This window comes from Gopherus evgoodei, chromosome 2, assembly GCF_007399415.2.
Source record: "Gopherus evgoodei ecotype Sinaloan lineage chromosome 2, rGopEvg1_v1.p, whole genome shotgun sequence".
Taxonomy (NCBI): domain Eukaryota; kingdom Metazoa; phylum Chordata; order Testudines; family Testudinidae; genus Gopherus; species Gopherus evgoodei.
The window spans coordinates 122,695,861-122,705,342 of NC_044323.1; the positions used below are offsets into that span (position 1 = coordinate 122,695,861).

The 9,482-nt window shown below is 49.4% G+C and overlaps 1 long non-coding RNA gene across 1 annotated transcript in view; it reads right to left on the reverse strand.

Moving 5' to 3' along the window:
- The window catches only part of LOC115646129, a 1,027,118-nt gene that overhangs the window by 48,964 nt on the left and 968,672 nt on the right, over positions 1-9,482 (reverse strand). The window lies entirely within an intron of this gene.

Below are 9,482 nucleotides of genomic sequence, written 5' to 3' on the forward strand. Positions count from 1 at the left end.
TTCCAGTGTTAAAGGGATTGATTGGGTTTTCAGGGCACAGGAGTATATTGGGGGAAGTTTGGAAGCACATTATCTCAGTCAAATATTTTGCATCAGGCAAGAAGAATGTCCCCAGAACTGTGGTGCTCACAGGAGAATCATGGCTACTGTATAACCCAGTCAGAGAGCATCCAGTCAGCTCCACTGTGATTCCATCCAACACCTCTCACTGCATTGTAGAAGCTATCACCACTGTGGCTTCCTCAGTCCTTGCAATGAGAAGAGCACAAATATTGTTCTTCGAGTGCTTGCTCATATCCATTCCAGTTAGGAGTGCGCGTGCTGCGTGCACGTTGGTCGGAAGATTTTTACCCTAGCAACACTTGATGGGTCGGCTGGGTGCTCTCTGGAGTGGTGCTGCCATGGCGCCGGATATATATCCCCGCCGACCCAACCGCCCCTCAGTTCCTTCTTACTGCCTGTGTCAGTCGTTGGAACAGTGGAGTGCGGTTTTACTGATTTCCACCTCCCTAGCCACTCGTAGTTCTCTAGTTATTTTGTTGTGTATATAGTTCAAAGTTATATAGTTATAGTTAATTTTTATTGTTAATAGTTAGAGTATAGTTAAGAGGGATTCGGGGATTAGCCCCTTCCCCACATCCGGTGCAGGGGCCCATGCCCGGTTCACCGAGTTTCAAACCATGCTTGGCCTGTCATAAGCCGATGCCGACAGGAGATCCACACGACTCCTGCCTTAAGTGCCTCAGGGAATCTCACCTGACAGATAAGTTGTCATAACCTTAGTCCCAGATTTGGACCTTAGCGTCCAAAATATGGGGGTTAGCATGAAAACCTCCAAGCTTAGCTACCAGCTTGGACCTGGTACTTGCTGCCACCACCCAAAAAATTAGAGTGTTTTGGGGCACTCTGGTTCCCCTGAAAAGCCTTCCCTGGGGACCCCAAGACCCAAATCCCTTGAGTCTCACAACAAAGGGAAATAATCCTTTTTCCCTTCCCCCCTCCAGGTGCTCCTGGAGAGATACACAGACACAAGCTCTGTGAATCCAAACAGAGTGACTCCCCCTCTCCGTTCCCAGTCTTGGAAACAAAAAGCACTTTCCTCTTCACCCAGAGGAAATGCAAAATCAGGCTAGCAAATTCAACACACACAGATCTCCCCCTGATTTCTTCCTCCCACCAATTCCCTGGTGAGTATAGACTCAATTTCCCTGAAGTAAGGAAAACTCCAACAGGTCTTAAAAGAAAGCTTTATATTAAAAAAAAAAGAAAGAAAAATACATACAAATGGTCTCTCTGTATTAAGGTGACGAAATACAGGGTCAATTGCTTAAAAGAATATTGAATAAACAGCCTTATTCAAAAAGAATACAAATCAAAGCACTCCAGCACTTATATTCATGCAAATACCAAAGAAAAGAAACCATATAACTTACTATCTGATCTCTTTGTCCATACACTTAGAAACAGAAGAGTAGAAAACAGAAACTACTTCTCCAAAGCTCAGAGAAAGCAGGCAGACAGAAAACAAAGACTCAGACACAAACTTCCCTCCACCCAGAGTTGAAAAAATCCAGTTTCCTGATTGGTCCTCTGGTCAGGTGCTTCAGGTGAAAGAGACATTAACCCTTAGCTATCTGTTTATGACACGCCCCCCCAAATTGCAGACAGTGGGGAAACTCACTGGCGGCGATTTCCTTCTAGAACTTGAAAATAAACAGATTAATACAACACATGCACCTTTACATATACCCCTAAGTATATAACTAACAGACTTCTACATTTTAAGAACACTTTTTTAACTAGTGAATTCTGGGAAACTCTCACGGAAGAGTGCATCAGCAACTTTGTTAGAAGCTCCTGTGATGTGTTGAATTTCAAAATCAAAATCTTGGAGAGCTAAACTCCAACGAAGAAGTTTCTTGTTGTTCCCCTTGGCAGTATGAAGCCACTTTAGTGCAGCATGGTCAGTTTGTAGTTGGAACCGCCGTCCCCAAACATATGGGTGTAGCTTTTCCAGGGCGTACACAATGGCATAGCATTCCTTTTCACTGACTGACCAGTGACTTTCCCTCTCAGACAGTTTCTTGCTGAGAAACACGACAGGATGGAAGTTGTGATCTGTTGCTTCCTGCATGAGCACTGCTCCTATACCACGCTCAGATGCATCTGTGGTTACTAGGAATGGTTTGTCAAAATCCGGGGCCCTGAGCACAGGGTCAGACATGAGCATTGCCTTAAGTTGGGTAAAGGCCTTTTGACACTCATCAGTCCACTTAACTGCATTTGGCTGGGTCTTTTTGGTCAGGTCGGTCAATGGGGCAGCGATTTGGCTGTAGTGTGGTACAAATCGCCTGTAGTATCCGGCCAAGCCTAAGAAGGATTGGACCTGTTTCTTTGACCTTGGGACAGGCCACTTTTGGATAGCATCCACCTTGGCCTGTAGAGGGTTTATGGTTCCTCGACCCACCTGGTGCCCCAGGTAAGTCACTCTGTTTTGGCCTATTTGACACTTTTTGGCCTTAACAGTTAGTCCGGCCTGCCTGATGCGCTCAAAGACCTTTTCCAGGTGTAGTAGGTGTTCGGGCCAGGAGTCTGAAAAAATGGCCACATCATCGAGGTAGGCAACTGCAAATTCTTCCAGTCCAGCTAGTAGACCATCTACCAGCCTCTGGAAGGTGGCGGGTGCATTTCGAAGGCCGAAAGGAAGGACATTGAATTCATACACCCCCGCATGGGTGACGAATGCTGACCTCTCCTTGGCAGGTTCATCTAGCGGTACTTGCCAGTACCCCTTGGTTAAGTCTATTGTAGAGATGAACTGGGCACGTCCCAACTTTTCCAATAGCTCATCGGTGCGTGGCATTGGATAGTTGTCCGGACGAGTTACCGCATTTAGCTTACGGTAGTCCACGCAAAAGCGTATTTCCCCATCTGGTTTGGGTACCAGAACCACTGGAGATGCCCATGCACTGATAGATGAGCGGATTATACCCATCTGTAGCATGTTCTGGATCTCCCATTCTATAGCAGCTTGGGCATGAGGAGACACCCAGTAGGGTGGGGTTCTGATTGGGTGAGCATTACCTGTAACAATGGAGTGGTATGCCCGTTCAGTCCGTCCTGGGGTGGCTGAGAACAATGGGGCGAAGCTAGTGCACAGCTCCTTGATTTGTTGCCGCTGCAGACGTTCCAGGGTGGTTGAGAGGTTCACCTCTTCCACGCCACCGTCTTTTTTCCCGTCGTAGTAGACACCGTCAGGACACTCAACCTCATCTCCCTGGACTGTAAACTGACAAACCTGTAAGTCTCTGGAATAGAAAGGCTTGAGAGAATTAACATGGTACACTTTAGGCTTTAGTGAGGAATTGGGAAATGCTATGAGGTAGTTTACAGTTCCCAGGCGCTCTTGGACCGTGAATGGCCCTTCCCATGATGCTTCCATCTTATGGGCCTGTTGCGCCTTCAAGACCATAACCTGGTCTCCTACCTTGAAGGAACGTTCTCTGGCATGTCTGTCATACCAGGCCTTTTGCTCTTCTTGAGCATCCTTTAGGTTCTCTCTAGCAAGGGCTAAAGAGTGTCGGAGGGTGCTTTGTAGGTTGCTTACAAAGTCCAGAATGTTAGTTCCTGGAGAAGGCGTAAACCCCTCCCATTGCTGCTTCACCAACTGTAATGGCCCCTTAACCTCGTGACCATACACAAGTTCAAATGGTGAAAACCCTAAACTGGGATGTGGTACAGCCCTGTAGGCAAACAGCAACTGCTGCAACACTAGGTCCCAATTATTGGAGAATTCGTTGATGAATTTTCTTATCATGGCCCCCAAAGTTCCATTGAACCTTTCCACCAGGCCATTGGTTTGATGGTGGTACGGGGTGGCAACCAAGTGATTCACCCCATGAGTTTCCCACAGTTTTTCCATGGTTCCTGCCAGGAAATTAGACCCTGAATCTGTAAGGATGTCGGAGGGCCAACCTACCCTGGCAAAGATGTCTGTTAAGGCCAGGCACACAGTGTTAGCCCTGGTGTTGCCTAGAGCGACTGCTTCTGGCCATCGGGTAGCAAAGTCCACTAAAGTCAGTACGTACTGCTTTCCTCTGGGCGTCTTTTTTGGGAAAGGGCCCAGAATATCCACAGCTACTCGCTGAAATGGGACCTCAATTATGGGGAGTGGCTGGAGAGGGGCCTTGACCTGGTCTTGAGGCTTTCCCACTCTTTGGCATACCTCACAAGACCAGACATACTTGGCAACATCCTTGCCCATCCCCTCCCAGTGGAAGGACTTCCCCAACCGGTCCTTGGTTCTGTTCACCCCAGCATGGCCACTGGGATGATCATGGGCTAAGTTTAAGAGCTTCCCCCGGTACTTAGTTGGAACCACCAACTGTTTTTGCGGCTGCCGTTCTTCCCGGTGTCCACCAGAAAGAATTTCCTTGTATAAAAGTCCTTGGTCTATAACAAACCGGGATCGATTAGAAGAGCTGAGAGGCTGTGGGGTGCTCCGTGCCGCCGCCCACGCTTTCTGAAGGCTGTCATCTGCTTCCTGCTCAGTCTGGAACTGTTCCCTTGAGGCTGGGGTCACCAGTTCTTCCTCAGACTGTGGACTTGGGCTTGGTCCTTCTGGAAGCGATGTAGGTGATGGGGTTGTTTCCGTTGCTGGTGAACCACTCTCCGCTGGTGCACCTGAGGGTATTTCAGGCTCTGGCTGAGCCTTTTGGGTATGGCTGTCTGTTGCTTCTGCCAGTTGTGGCTCGCTGGCGCCCACTGGCGTTGAGTTTGAAGATGCGGTTGCAATCGCTGGTGCTGGGTGCTGTTCCAGTTCCGGACCTGGGACTGGAGATGCTGTGGCTGTTTCAGTGGTAAGCATGGAATCCGGGTCCACTACCTCTGTCTGGGTCTCTGGTAACACAGACGGGGCCTCTGTGGATGGCTCAGGAACAGGAATGCGTGTGGAAGCTTGCCTGGTTTGGCTACGGGTAACCATTCCCACTCTCTTGGCCCGCCTCACCTGGTTGGCCAAGTGTTCCCCCAGTAGCATGGGGATAGGATAATTGTCATAGACTGCAAAAGTCCACATTCCTGACCAGCCTTTGTACTGGACAGGCAGTTGAGCTGTAGGCAAGTCTACAGCTTGTGACATGAAGGGGTAAATTGTCACTTTGGCCTTTGGGTTGATGAATTTGGGGTCAACGAAGGATTGGTGGATAGCTGACACTTGTGCCCCAGTGTCTCTCCATGCAGTAACCTTCTTTCCGCCCACTCTCAAATTTTCCCTTCGCTCCAAGGGTATTTGAGAGGCATCTGGACCTGGGGATCTTTGGTGTGATGGTGGTGTAATGAATTGCACTCGCATGGTGTTCTTTGGACAGTTGGCCTTGATATGTCCCAGTTCATTACACTTAAAGCATCTTCCATCTGATGGTTCACTGGGCCGAGGTGAGTTACTGGAGACTGGTGAGGTGGAAGGGTAGGGTGTCTGTGGCTTTACTTGGGTGGTATGTGGGGTCTTTGGCTGTCCTCGGTTGTAGGGTTTATGGTCTGTGTGCCCCCTGGGGTAATCGTTCCCCTTGACAGTAGCTTTCTTGCTTTCTGCCAGTTCCATCCATTTGGCTCCAATCTCCCCCGCCTCAGCGAGATCTTTGGGTTTTCCATCTTGTATGTACCATGTGATGTCTTCAGGAACACCATCCAAGAACTGCTCCATTTGTATGAGGAGGTGCAGTTCTTCCAAGGTTTGAACGTTGTTTCCTGTTATCCAGGCCTCATAGTTTTTTGCAATGTAGTAGGCGTGTTTGGGAAATGACACCTCTGGTTTCCACTTTTGGGTTCTGAAGCGCCGACGGGCATGATCTGGGGTTATCCCCATTCTGTATCTGGCCTTGGTTTGAAAAAGTTTATAGTCATTCATTTGCTGCTTAGGCATTTCAGCTGCCACTTCTGCTAAAGGTCCACTGAGCTGTGACCTCAATTCTACCATGTACTGGTCTTCGGGGATGTTGTACCCAAGACAGGCTCTTTCAAAATTTTCCAAGAAAGCCTCGGTGTCATCACCTGCCTTGTAGGTGGGAAATTTCCTGTGCTGTGGAGCAATAATTGGCGCTGGGTTGTTAGGGTGGGCTGGCACATGCAGCCCAGCTTTTGCCAAGTCCAGTTCATGTTTTCTCTGTTTTTCCTTCTCTTCATTTTCTTTTTGTTGTTTTTCCATTTCTTTTTGTTGTTTTTCCATGTCTCGGCGGTGGGCCGCCTCTTCTTCTTCTTGCTTCCTTCTGTGGGCCAACTCTTCTTCTGCTTGCTTCCTTCGGTGGGCCACCTCTTCTTCTTCTAGTTTTCTTTTGTGTGCTGCCTCTTTGGCTGCCTGTTCTCTTTCGTAGGCTGCCTGTTCTCTTTGGTAGGCTGCCTCTCTGATCTGTTCTTCTCTTTCTTTCATCTCCAGTTGTCGCCTATGTTCATCTTCTTTGAATTGCTCTTCGGCCTCAATTTTTGCCTTAGAAGTCATGATTCCTGTTTTCTTGTGTTGGGGTGCCCTCCGGTGTTTATCTTCTGAACTGCAGGTTCTCTGTTGCCTCCTGAAGTCTGCCTAGCAACAGTGCCTTTAGCTAATCTTCAAGGTTAAGTAAACCTGAAAAACCACTTTATTTGCATGTATATAGTGCTGGTATGACTCTCAATGGGAGTGCTATTGTGTGACAAAAGACTCTTAATAGCACCTTAATGGTTTCTTGCTTAAGATGCAAGCTACAAACTGCCAGAGAGAGCAGAAAAAAAAATTCTCTCTGGTTCCCTTTTAAAACCAAACTGTTTCTCTCTGCTAAAAAGCCCTTAGCAGAGAAAAGAAAAATATAATATTCCTACTGGCTTCTGGATTCTGTCTATATCCCAACCGCTGCTACTCATATCATAACCTTAGTCCCAGATTTGGACCTTAGCGTCCAAAATATGGGGGTTAGCATGAAAACCTCCAAGCTTAGCTACCAGCTTGGACCTGGTACTTGCTGCCACCACCCAAAAAATTAGAGTGTTTTGGGGCACTCTGGTCCCCCTGAAAAGCCTTCCCTGGGGACCCCAAGACCCAAATCCCTTGAGTCTCACAACAAAGGGAAATAATCCTTTTTCCCTTCCCCCCTCCAGGTGCTCCTGGAGAGATACACAGACACAAGCTCTGTGAATCCAAACAGAGTGACTCCCCCTCTCCGTTCCCAGTCCTGGAAACAAAAAGCACTTTCCTCTTCACCCAGAGGAAATGCAAAATCAGGCTAGCAAATTCAACACACACAGATCTCCCCCTGATTTCTTCCTCCCACCAATTCCCTGGTGAGTATACACTCAATTTCCCTGAAGTAAGGAAAACTCCAACAGGTCTTAAAAGAAAGCTTTATATTAAAAAAAAAAGAAAGAAAAATACATACAAATGGTCTCTCTGTATTAAGGTGACGAAATACAGGGTCAATTGCTTAAAAGAATATTGAATAAACAGCCTTATTCAAAAAGAATACAAATCAAAGCACTCCAGCACTTATATTCATGCAAATACCAAAGAAAAGAAACCATATAACTTACTATCTGATCTCTTTGTCCATACACTTAGAAACAGAAGAGTAGAAAGCAGAAACTACTTCTCCAAAGCTCAGAGAAAAGCAGGCAGACAGAAAACAAAGACTCAGACACAAACTTCCCTCCACCCAGAGTTGAAAAAATCCAGTTTCCTGATTGGTCCTCTGGTCAGGTGCTTCAGGTGAAAGAGACATTAACCCTTAGCTATCTGTTTATGACATAAGTGTCTCATTTGCAAGGCTTTTAAGCCGAGAACAAAAAAGGAGCCAGACTTTCGGCTAAAGCAGCTCCTCATGGAGGCAGCTCTTACCCCTCCCCCTTTGGCACCGAGCACTGGTGAATCGGTGGGCAGAAGCACCTCCTCAGCACTGGACTGCGCTGGTACTGCCAAGGCCTCTCGGCACCGGCCATCGCCAGCACCGAAGTCGACTCGGCACCGCTCACTCTCCCCGAGGTCGAGAAAGCCTAAGACTGCTGCTGCTTCCGTGCCACCTGCACCGCAGCCAGAGAGCTCATCTAAGTTGGATTGCCTGGCACCAACACCTGCCGCGACACCAACGACGTCGGCACCGTTGATTCGGGTTCCACAAGGGCCGTCGAGTCCGGTGACTGTCAGCTCCCCAGCACGAGCCATGGTTGAGCTTACTATTCCATCCACGCCGGAGACATTCTCAACGGCGAGGGATCTGATTGCCATGACAGAGTCGACGCTGTCTCAACCCCCGGCACCGCCAGTGCGGGTAATACAGTCTATAGGCAAACCTGCCTTGATAAGACCATCCTGTGTTGGCACAGCAGAGCGTCACTGTTCACGATCACGGTCCTGCAGACGTTCCAGGTCCCGTCGGCGCTCCTGCTCCCAACGCCTCTCGCAGTCCCAGTACCGTTCTCCTCCTTGGTACCTGTCACACTCGTGGCACCGGTCAGTATCCCATTCTCCGGCCCACTACTCTCGGCACCGTTCCAGTTCCCGGCACCGCTCTAGGCACCGTAACTCCTGTCGCTGGTCCCGACTTCGAGCCTCGAGATCTTGGTCGACCTCCCGGCACCGCTCCGGTTTCAGGTCCCGATCTCGTTCCCGGTACCGGTATGCCTCCCAGTACCAGTCCCCAGCGCTGAGTAGAGCAAAGTCCGCTAGAGACAGAGACTTTGCCCAGGGCTTTTCAGTACCTCCATGGCCATCCAGACACACATCAGTGTCATCTCACGCGGACAGCTCTTATGCTCAGGATGGTGATTCTGATGTGCCCACCAGAGTCTTCCAAGAGACCCAGGCCCAGGACCAAGGACCCCATCAGTGGTCTTTCTGGACACTGTGGGCGTACCACCAGGCCCAAGGCGTACCAGTAGTTCTGTCCCGCTCTGTCTCATCAGAGCACCGAGTGCCAGAGGCGACCGTTAGCCATCCCCCTCCGACTGCTGCGGAGGAAGCCCCAGTTCACCCACCGGACTCCCAGGTTCCACTGGAGGAGGAGGTCGCCCAAGAGCAACAGGCCACACAGGACCCGCTCGTCGCCAGCATCTCCTCTTCCTCTTCTCCAGATGAGGCAGTGGCAGGAACATTCTCCTCGGGCTCCCCTCCAATCGACCTGAGAGCCCATCAGGACCTCCTAAGGAGGGTAGCACTCAATATGAACCTCCACGTGGATGAGGTCCCGGAGGTAGAGGACCCGGTAGTGGACATTCTGTCGGCAGATGCCCCCACTAAAGTGGCCCTACCATTTATTCGGACCATCTAGGCGAATACCGATATTATATGGCAGTCCCCAGCCTCTATCCCTCCTGCGGCCAGGGGATTTGAGCGTAAATATATGGTGCCCTCTAAAGGGTACAAGTATTTGTATGTCCATCCTCCTCCCTGCTCACTAGTCATCCAGTCCATTAATGAGAGGGAACACCATGGCCAGCAGGCACCAGCCCCGAAATTGAAG